The 11,783-nt window shown below is 39.1% G+C and overlaps 1 long non-coding RNA gene across 1 annotated transcript; it reads left to right on the plus strand.

Annotated features, from left to right (window-relative positions):
* The first annotated feature begins 637 nt into the window (after positions 1 to 637).
* LOC121071352 lies at positions 638 to 10,665 on the plus strand. Its single transcript, XR_005820549.1, has 3 exons — positions 638 to 1,362; positions 7,738 to 7,831; positions 9,215 to 10,665. It is a non-coding gene; the product is annotated as an uncharacterized LOC121071352 (long non-coding RNA).
* The last annotated feature ends 1,118 nt before the right edge of the window (positions 10,666 to 11,783 follow it).

Raw genomic sequence — 11,783 nt, forward strand, 5'->3', positions numbered from 1 at the left:
TATCATTTCTCCTTTCAATTCTGAGTTTATTTGTACTCAGAGTGGATGGTCATAAAATGTCCTCCTCTTTTTATGATCTGATCATGGACAGGCTCAGCCATTTTATCTTAGCTTTTGTTTTACTATGTACATAGTTGTTTTGTCATTTCCATTTAATGTCTATAGGATTGACATTTTTTTACTCGTTAATGTTCTACTGCCTGTCATCACATTTTCTAGTCTCTCTATTCAAGTTGGTTACTGATGGGACAGTTGTGCTCAATAGTTAATTACTGTTTCTAGTTGTGAGGCACTTCTTTAGTGGTATAGAAAGTGTACTGCATTTTCAAGGAAGAGGTTATGAATTTAAAGATATTTTAAATGTTTCACAAATTGGATAAGATTTGTTGATCTAGCCATTCAGTGCACTGGATGGTCCGTGGGCTGTAATTCAGGAGATGACTTTAGTCTTCCCTGCTTCATCTCTGTCATCTTCTCCCAGCTTTCATTTTTGTAAAATTTTAATTACTTCCTTCAGTTCTCCGAAACAGTAAAATCTCTTCTTCCTTCATTCTTTTTTCCTTTTTTTTTTCCTTTTATTTTTTTTGCAGAGGTCTCTGGCTCTATTGTCCACCTCCACCTTGTCCTTCACTATGCTGCAATCTCTTCTCCTTACCACACCCTTCTCCCTGCTTTTTTCGCCTCACATATTCTTAATGCTTTCTCTGGAAGTCTATTTTCCTCCCCCCCAGGAATTCACCTCTCCTTTACCCCATTTGTAAGTCTAATTCTTTCCTCTGCTCTTGGTCTTATAGTCTTTACTGACTTTGGGGTAGTGTTTTGGTGTTGTTGTTTTTTTTTTTTTTTTTTTTTTTAATATATGTATTATCTACAGACATCTCTCTATCCTTTTTGGAAAGACTGCAGCTGAGACAGTGGTTATTGCTGTTCTGATGAACCATAAACACACGCTTCATATTACTACTTCCCAGCAAGAAGAGAGACATATAACACCACAGAAACAAAGGGAAGAGCCATTTTCCTTTTTCTCCTCAGGGCCCTGGGTACATTAACAGGTCGTAATTGCCCAAACCAGCCTCACATGGGACCCTACCCACTGTCTCCCTAAGGCCCAGCTCTATTTAAGCTCAGGTCTGGGAACCTACTTCTGTTTTGAGTTATGGGATAGGTTTATCCATGCCTACTCCTGTTTTCTGCCTAGACCTCTGATCTATCTCATAGCTTCATCTCCAGCTGCAATTCCCTCTACTCCTGACTGGACTGCCTGGATGGACCTGGGAGCTGATTCATCACCTTGCCTTACCTCAGATTGTCACTGGATCTTTGTTGCTATTACTGACCCTGCCCTGCTCACCATGCAAGGTACTAGAGGACTGCACTTGGGTCAATGCCCTGTCTGCATGGACAAATCTTGATTCCTCACTCATCCTCCATCATGAAGCAGCCTGGCTCTTCTCAATCCTTACCACTTCTTCAGTAGTGCTTTATTTCCTTTTGGGGACTTGCATTTAAAGGCTATCTTTTTGCTCAGGCACCTGGTCTCTGAAAGAGGTTGGGAGTATCTGTCAGTGTTCCTGTTCTTCCACCAACCTGTCTCTGCTTATGGCTGCAATGTTGGCTTTGTGTCATAACTGTAAGGAAGGGAACAATACTCTCATACTTGGCAGACATTCTTCTTTCCTTCCTGTATGCTCTTTCTCAGCTAGCATTGCCGTTTAATTCTGAAGGATTCATGAAAAAGTCATCAGACAGGCAATTTCTTGCTTTCCACCATTTGGTTGCCATCACCATCTTAGGTGTTGAATTCTTAGATTCTAGTTTTGTCCCATAAAAGATGCCAAATGTGTATGGAGACTTTACAGTATTCTAATCAGGTTGTCCTTTTGTCAAAGGAAAAGACCCTCTTATAGGCATTCTCCATGCTTTTTAGAGAATGGTGGTGTTTAAAAACAAAAAAAAGTTGCTTATGTTCACTGCCAAAAACAGTATGAGCACTTAAGCGTGTATATATTCCTACAGAAGAACCTGCATTAACAGGGAGTTAAAGCTTTCAGACTGCAAACCACACCAACACAAGCCATTAAAGAAAAAAGGCAGTGAAGAATTTCAGTGTCTTGCCTGTGCTCCACACAATTGTTCTTTATGTTGGCTACCTTTTGCTCCCTCCCACTGCCCAGATGTTTCCACTTGCACCTGTGAATTTCTGCCTTATCGAAATAAGGGGATCCAGAAACATGAAGCGAACACTTCAAAAATGTAGAAAAGATTCTCGTAACTACAGAAGTACAGAACTCACGTTGATTTTTCTCACCACCCCCATCCCCCCGAGGAGAATATGTGTCAAACTGAAAAACTAGGTATGCATTGCATATGAATTACTACTTAAGAGCTCATTACCCAGAACAATGTTTTTGCAAAGTAGTAAATTCCACCTAACTGGTTCTTGATTACAGCATCTTTTGATTCCCTTTTGAAATGACTGTGATAATCAATTCAGACCCATTAATTCTCCCTTCAAATAAAGGGTCTGGTAAGTGTAAGGGAACATCCTACCAAAAAAATAGTAGTGGGATTTGGTGCCTGATGAGAGATACCTCACCTACACTTTTAGTGAAAACCCTGAAGTTCTGGAAGGTGGTTGTGCATCACTCATTCACCAAGCCTCATGATTTGGAACACGAGACCCAAGTTTTGTGTGTATGTGATGTGAGAAGGTTTATAGAATTTATGGAACTGCCTACTCAGGGGGCAGAAAGTTGTTTAGATTGTTGCTTTTTAGAATGGTGAGTTTAGTTGTATGGAATACGAATAGTGCTGTATGAGATCACTTCTCTTGCCCAGAACTACCTAAGAGCAACAACTTTAGGTAGCATTTCTTGATGGAAGAGCTTAGTGTATATGTATTTTAAAAAGGCATTTAAGTGTACAGATGTAGTGATACTACCAAATAATCTCTAATTATGATAAATGGTGCATGCACACTTGATTTCCACCCATGTTTTGTTCCTGTATTGTCCCAGATAGGGTTACCTTCCACCAGGCCAAATCTCTTAGGGTACTTTTGTTCAACAAAAACTACCAAAGAGCTGAACAGGACAGATAGATGGAATCAGAGGGGATTTCTATATATTTGCAAAGACCACTCTTGCAAAGCATGGCTAGCTCAACAATCTCACAACATGTGCAAAATGCAATCTTTCTGCCTCAAAGCTGCAGGACTAAGGACTGGGCTTCTACCACCAAGGGAAATGGATTAGATGGGGACAGGTTGGAGACCATATGGAAAAACAGAAGTCTCCAGCTCCAGCACCTCTAAGAGGGTGGGTAGCATGTTGTTGAACACAGCAGTGTTGGAGAGACCTCCCAGTTCCAGCAGTGGACATCACAGCAGATATCCTGTCTCTTCTCTGGGTGGTGGCAGCTGTGGTAGTGGGAACCAACCTGGTTCACCACAGTTCTGGCCATAGACAAAGCAACCTGTGGACTATAGCTATTCTGCTGTCCTAGACCACAGCTTACCTTGTCTGTTCTTGGGGCTGGTCTGCTGCAAAAGTTTTCATATTCTTATAAATGCATTGTTTTTTCTGGGAGAACTTGCAGCATGCAGTGTTTAGCGTGCCTGCACAGCTTTTTCAGACTCGTGGTCTCAGCACCCACGGTCTATGGTGACTCAGCAAGGCTAGGGATGGGATCTTGGATCTTGCTGAAAAGTGTCTCAGATCTCCGCTGTGTCATGGCGCTTGCTACAAGCTCTAGAAAATTCTTAAGCTCCTGCAGCTTGACATCACAAAAACATGTAAATATAAAGAACCTATTCAAGATAAATTGTGGTGGCTGCTAGAACACTTGTAATTTTCTCTCCCTCTGAGTCCTGTTCAGTTGGATTCATGTCACACAGGAGGTTAAGAATCTATTTTCCATTTCTATGGGGCATAGTTTTCAATGTGCATGCCAATTAGAAGCTATATAATTTTTCTCATTAACAGCCTTAACTTAAACAGCCAAAAAGACATTTGTGCCCACGTTTCCACCACTTGCATTCCAGCCTGGTGTACTGCTGTATTTATTTCACCTAACCATATAATAGTTACATAAAGTAACTCTCTTGGGTTCCTTTCTCTTCGCTCACTGCTCCCTCCAAGTCCACTCAGTACTGTTATTTGTGTTTGGTCTGCTTTGAGACTGCCCTCCCCCCAAAGGTTTAAATAGCCAATGTACTGCTGATATGGTCCATCAGGACCTAATATATGTCTCAGGAGAGCAACAGGCTTGATAGAGTACTTGAGGCAGAGCCGGTAACAAGCACAGGAACAACAGGAAGAGGCTAAGGAATTAATTGTACTCTACCCATCTGCAGAAGGGTTGGGCTGCTTGATGACCCAGTCAGGTTGACAACATTGTGCAAAGCCCCCAAGCAGTTTTGCTTGCCCTCAAGTAATGCTGACAGTCATCTGGGGCTTTGACACTCAAGCTGTGGCAGTCTGGTGTTGAAGAATGGATCCTTCAGGAATATTTTAAGGTTCCAGTGCTGCCTGCTGACATCTGCCAGGTGAAGATTTGGTGCTCAGTACTCAGGAGATGGATGGAGTTTTGAATGCTGAAGGAGATTTGTTTCCTCTCTCCTGCTCGGACAGTAGGTGTGAATTTAAACTAGTGGAGACAGGGTATTTTCAGTTTTGTATTTCTTAGAATTTAATTAACTAGTTGTCCTACTGAATCTGTTCTTCCCACTTCATCCTGTGTTACAAAATAAGTCTATATCTTTCTGTTCCTGATGAAATGATGTGCTCCCAATGGAAGCATGCATGTTGCTTTCAGATGTGTAGAGTTAGCAGCCTGCTAAGGGGGATGAAGTTGACATGTTGTCTTGAGATAACCATCTTCTGTCTCCAGAGAAAGGCAGATGCCCCAGGGTCAGCAAACATTCTCTTCTGAGTTTTAAACTTTTGTTTATGGAAGTAAGGGAAGAAGAGGATATCAAAAGAAAAGACAGAACATATAGATACGCTTACATCAAAACTAATTGGCAAATATGGAGCTGTGGAGCTACTGACCTTGTTGTGTAATCCTGTCATTCAAGGGATGTTATTCAGCCCAATATATGTTAAGACGCCAGGACAGAGAGTACCCTCTTAGCAAGCTTGGCACAGAATAGCAGTTACCAGTCAGTCTGGAGATTGGGTCTATTGAAATTTTCTTTAAAGGATGTTTCCAGAGTAACGTGTTGATCATCAATTATATCAGAGATGTAAATCATACTGAAACTCCCTTGCACTGTGCATCTGAGGCATGTCATCCATATTTCTGAAGTCTCAAGCACTCTGGCCAATCCAAACACTTTTTGACAACTGGCTTCAAGCATGTCCCTCTGCTGAGGCTGCTCTTTGTAGCAAAGGAATCTGAAAATTAGTATTTCCCTAAAGGCTACCACTTTTTTTTAGCAGAAGGAGCATAGGTCTACAAAATCCCCTGGAATGTGATATTAATTTAGCTGATATAATTCCTCTTTCAAATCATTCTTCTAATGTCTTAAGACAGTATGCTCTGTTTGCACCTCTGCTGGATTTGATGTTTTGTCACCTAAAGTCACTCGTATGGACATCCTGCTATTAGTTACTGCAGGAAGGGCAGGCCACAACTTTCTTTGTTCTGAGTCCAAATCTGCTCCAAGTGTCAATAAAACAAATGTTATTACAGTAGGAACTCAACAGTAGTGGGTAAGAGTATTAAAAGAATTGTGTGCACTTGATTACTAGTATATAAAAATTAATCTATGGAGGCAAAACAATTGCTGTGTGCACCTGATTACTAGTATATAAAACAATCTATGGAGGCAAAGGAACAGATAGATGGGAGTGAACCCATGACAGCTGTATCTTATAGCACCCAATTTGTCATGCAAGTGTCACTTGTATCTAGCCTTCACCATGTATATACTGTTGGATGGGATCATTCATGCCTTACTACACTGATGTGGTCAGGCATAATTCTTCAAAAACACAATTCATTAGAACCCCAGTTTCTTATTCAAAAGTACTCAGAAGGGGAGAACAGAAATTGTGAGTTATTTCAGGAGAAAACCCAACATCTGATGGCAGAAACCTGTTCTAACTGTAGCTTACAACAAGTACAAATGCTTTGAGGGTGTCATATTCTGAGTGGAGACCTTCAGTAGTATAAAAGACATCTACCCTGGCATCTGACTCTTACTTGTGCCTATTTTTTTCTATAAATCTTATCACTAGAAAGAAAGTAGGAGGGGGAAAAAAAGCTTCTTGTTCATACAGGCATTTTTGAGTGATGCTGATACTACAAGTTTGAAGCAATACTTTGTTAAAACTCTATAGTGTCCGTTCTTCTGTAATATCCAGCCTTACAAACTACATTAATAAAATACTGTTACGGTTGCAAAGTACTCAAAGATTAGGAAATGAGAACTACATTCTTCAACCTGAATTCAATCCCCCCCTTTTTTTTTTCAGATTACAATTCCTAATCACACAATACAGTGATTTTTGCCAGACCTGTACTTTATTTGATGTGCAAAAAGGTCAGTTGTAGACTTCTTGGCACTCTTCAGTATCTTCACCTCTCTTACCCATGCCAGATTTTTTCATCCACGCAATCCTGTTTTTCAGCTTGTATCCCAACTCCCAATCAAATCTCTCATTTTCTTTTTGTGTCCCATGGAAGAAATAAACTTTCCATTCTTAGCTGCAGTATCTATCCCTACCAGGACTCAAGTAGCCAGGGGAATCAGTTCAGAAAAACTGCTTTGCTCCTGCAGTGATGCATAGAAAAGAAAAAATATCACTTGCTGTCTTGGATAAGTAGATTCAAAAAAATTCAAAGGAGGGTGAGCTTTCATAGCTGTTGTATTAGACTAGCTAACACTAGAAAGAACAAGAGGTGTAAGCTCACCTTATGAGTATAGATTCTTTGAAGATGCAGCTGTCCCCTTTATCAAGCCTCTACTAATCACACAGTGATTTTTAAGGGTTTACATAAGAAAAACTCCACCTGTGTCCACGTAGTAGCGGCATTGTTCCCTAGCAGAATTCTCAGTTGATCCCTTAAATCCATCACTAGCTTTGAGAGTCTAGTTGCTGACCACCCAGTAATGTGCAGCTGACTACCACCTCTGAAACTTGTAGCAGATTATCCTGTACAAAAAGGACAGGAGACTAGTCCTTCCTTTCAATGAGCTAATTGAGAAAAGTGTCATTCTCCTATACTACAGCGTACTAATTGCCATAGTAGAGATAACGCTGAATTTGCCATAAAGCTTGTTCTCAAGAAGTTGCATCTTTTTCATCTTAATCTGAGAAAAGGTAAGAAAATACAGTGTCTCCTAATGATGATTACTTATCTTGGCTGCATCTATTTTGCCTTTGGTTATTCTGAGTGGAAGAAGGTGGGAAAAGAGTTTCAAAAAGCCATTGGCATCAAGCCTGGTTCTGGAGAAATTTTGAGTCGTTTCTTTTCATTGGAGTTACTTTAATATCATCTGGCATAGAAACAATAAGGCAGCACACTTGGAAATACTGTCAACATAGACAAAGGGGGCCATGCCAGCCTAATTTCTGATTATAGTGCTGTGATCTTGTGCATTGGAGAAGCGGTATTTAAAATTATTTTCACTATCTGTAGATAAAATTCTTTTAACTGACTTAAGTACATGTTGATTTCATTGGAAACTTTGTTTGATCTGTTTTTTTTTTTTTTTTTTTTTTTGAGGTACTACAGGAACTGTGAATTCTGATACCACCCATGATAGTAAAAGCTTATTCTCTTCCTCGGCACACAATCTGATACCGACTGCAATCTTAGAGTAAGTAGCAATGCCAGCACCTCTGTGGTTGCCAAGTTCAGAGAAGCAAATACACGCACAGAGTGTATAATACCAACTGAATTGGTTGGGCTTTTTTGTATCTGTTGCTGGGTTTCTTCAATGTCACCTTCAGACTTTGAAGGACTGTCCTGTTTCTGAGCCCACATTGTCGCTTGGCCTCTAGTATGTCTAACAGCTTTAGTTTCACCTAAGAATCAATGAAAAAGCCCAACTGTGTCAAGATGCCATCTGAATCACTGAATATTGAAGTGTTAAAATACTTCTCTGGGAAAGAAAAGGTGTGTAATGTTGACAGGTTCATTGGCGCTAGTATTGGTCTTGCCTTGTTGTTTGACCTTAGCATCAACTTCTCTGTAACTGCTGGTGAGACTGAAAAGGATTATCCTTTTGTTACTGACAGTTTCACTGTTGAGATGGGGTGACCTTTCCTATTCTTTTGCCAATGTAGCAAGCCCAGATCATAGTTCACAACTTCTCAAATGCCAGCAAGAACACAGAAACTTCCTTTAGCATTGACAGTCTTGGCTACAGAGAGCTGGATGCTGCTCACCGTCGCATCTCAGCCCTGCCAAAGGAACCTTTTAGTTTATTAACAGTACGCTTCTGAGATACACACCATTTGTTGCCACTAGATGAGTTCATGTTTGTATGCTTGTCTGTTTAGATTACAGTTCCTGTTCATATTCAGAAATAAGATACATAAACTTTCGTTGTGCTTTTTTTTGTCTAACAAGAACGTGGAAGTGGACTTCGTTCTGTCAATTTTGTAAAACTGCCAAAAAAAATTCTTACATCGTGCTGTCTAGTTGTTGGGATGACCACAAAGCAAACAAGCCTGTGTCATTAAACAGGATCTGGGTTTTGTTTTACCCTCCCTTCATTGAACAGCAGCAGCTAAAATGCACTTTCTTCTTTCCAGAAAAATCCTCTAGGAAATGTTTAAAAGTACGGCCCTCACGTACGGTGGGAGAGGGGGAAATACAGAAATTCTAGATCTGACTGATAATTATGGTCATTTGTTTTGTTCAAAAGTATTCCTATTTGACTCATTTGGTAGTGACTTTTAAGTAAATTTGGGGTAATTTATTTCCGTACACTCTCTATTTTTAATTCAGGCATTTTTATCCAGATTGTAGAGGCCTGGCCATTGATACAAAATTTAGAATTATTTTAACAAATATTGATACAATCCATTAGCTTGTAATAGATGTATGTTATCATTCATCTATTTCAGTTCATTTACATTCTACATCTACACTTATTCTTTAGGAATGTGTAAGTATTTTTTTTGGTCAGACTTACGAGACCTTTAATATAAAATCAGCATGTATGTGACAGCCAGATGTGTTGCTGCTACTCTAGGTGCCTAAGGAAGCAATCAAAGCACCCTCCAAACATGCTTAACTCACTGAGTTAAGAATATTGGAGCTGACAGATGAAGTTGGCCATAAAGGACATTGCTTGGACTGCATGGAAGTTGATGGACATCTTAACGCTGTTTACTTAATCATCAGAAGGCTTACTGTTGTTGGCTGTCTGAAGAGGCTATTTGACTGTGGGAATTACTCATTTGTCACAGGTATTCTCTGAGTTTATATAACTGGCAGTTATTTCTGCCTTCTGGCAGAAACACACTGTCGATTGAATGAGCCTTCTCGCTCTTTTAAAGAAGACAGAATTCTTCAACTACTGTAAGGCCAGTTTTCCTTCTAATTAGCATCCTGGCTCTGGGGAGGCCTGTATTGGTAACACTTTCAGAAGTTAATGAAGCTATTCTGAAAACAATTCAACCTTCCATGTATAAGGCAGGTGCTTCTAATGGAAACAAAAGGTCTTGTTTTGATCAGGTAGAGCATCCTCATTTTCACCTGAGAAATGACAGATGTCCTTAGATAAATTAAAATCTAAATGTGTAAGGCTAAGAGTGGAAGAGCAATACACTGTGCTTTTTTATCTAGTAAGGATAGCAGATATTAATTATATAGGTCTACAACTCAGTTGAGTCTTGTCATAATTTTATTTAGCTTTCATACTGCAGGGCAATAATTGGAGAAGCGTAACAAAAGAAAATAGATTGCAACAAGAGAGAGATGTACCCAGTACTTTGGGGCTGAGATGAAGCAAAGAGAAATTACTGAAATGAAACTTCATAAAATTGTGCGTATATGTATATACATATATATATATTTTCCCAGAACACAGACTGGGACACAAAGGATAGTAGAGACTGAATACCACAGAAATCACTGCAGCTGCTCCACTGACTTCAACATACCTTGATTTGTGTTTAAGAGTACCTGGGTCAGTTTCACGTTGCTAGATAGGGAAGTTTAAAGTTACTTCAAAGTTTGTTGAGTGCTGCTTTTCTTCACCAAAAGTTTCTGTAAATGGAAAGATACATGTTAATACAGACTAGTTATGCTACTGTACATTTATCCAGGATTTCACTGCAGATAACATAGGTGTGAAGATTCCTTTGTTAGAAAACAAACAACAACAAAAAACCGTACCACTTCAAACGCAGCACTTGTTACTGTATACGATGTACTTAATCATTACTGAAAACTCTGGAAACATTGGCATTAACTTTATGGAGTGCAAAATAGTCTTTTGAGTTGCATGAGTGAGATTAGCAAAATAGTAAGCAATTATTTCTACAAGTAAAAATACGAAATTGACTTGACCACCATCTTAGTAAGTCCCAACTAAATCTGATTTCAGTTTAACTTCATAAAATTAAATCCGCATCATGTTTACTCTTCCTTAGTTTTTATGGTTTTAAAACCACCATTCCTTCTATTAAAAACACTATTCTAAAAACAAATAAAAAAAATCTAAATGACTAAGTCATAACAAAGGAAAATTAGTAACTGGCAGCAATGGTAAAACAGAAAATCTACAGAAAGTTTTCTCAGAGGTTCAAGGTAAACAAATAGAGGAAAACACCCCTTTCCTTCAACTTTTCTTAGACCTAGTACTATAGCATAGTACTATCTAAGACCCGGTATTAATGTTTACCTTTTTGTGTCAAGAAGTACAACTGAATTCCAGGAGAAACCCATGTAAAATTCAACACAATTTATCATAGAATGTTCAGTTTATTGTCAGAAATTTATTTTGGCACAGAAGAGAAATATTGATGTTTTAATAATTGTATTTGAATTCTAGAAGTTTTAGGTTTTCATTATATTTTCCAGTTATTTAAAGGCATGTATTTTAACAGGCTTTTTTTCAGTTTCTGTAAGTGCAGGGACTCTGCATTTTGTTCTGGATTTCCTGTTTGTTACTGTTCTTTTTTTGTTTTGTTACATGCATAGGAAAATCTGCATTAAATTTTAATTTAGTGTCCATAGTGGAAAGCTTATGTAACAGAGCTTCCATTTTACAATCAAGAGCTGGAAAATTACAGATTAGATTTCATTCATTTCCTGTCTAAAAGATTTTTCAAACTACAAAAGATGTTGTGGCCTTCAGTAGTCCTGTGTTCACTGCAGTGTCAGATGATGATAAGAATCTCACAAGCTATGACTTGCTTCAAACTTCTGGTTTTGCTCTTCATGCTCTGATACCATTAACAGTTGTGCAATTTTGCATGTAGAAGTCAAGAGCAGCAATTTATGAACAGAGTCCTAACCTTCTGCGTTGAAGTGGATCGGTTAACACAATTCAGCCAGCCCTGCTAAACCAGACTTGAATTTCTGTTCCCTGTGAGAATAGCCTGAATTGTTGATTTCTATGCAGAAGTAGTTATTTTATCAATTCCACACAAAAGCAGCTCACGGAGGACTTAGTTTTGTCTGTGCATGTCCCATATCTCGAGTGTGATGCAGCAGCATCAGCCTTGCTAGGTATTTAAAATGCTGATTAATCACAGGAGTGTGTGTTGAGGAATGGGGGCACAGAAGTCAAATTTCCACAGAAATCTGTCACA

The sequence above is a fragment of the Cygnus olor genome, chromosome 1 (assembly GCF_009769625.2).
Source record: "Cygnus olor isolate bCygOlo1 chromosome 1, bCygOlo1.pri.v2, whole genome shotgun sequence".
NCBI classification, from domain to species: domain Eukaryota; kingdom Metazoa; phylum Chordata; class Aves; order Anseriformes; family Anatidae; genus Cygnus; species Cygnus olor.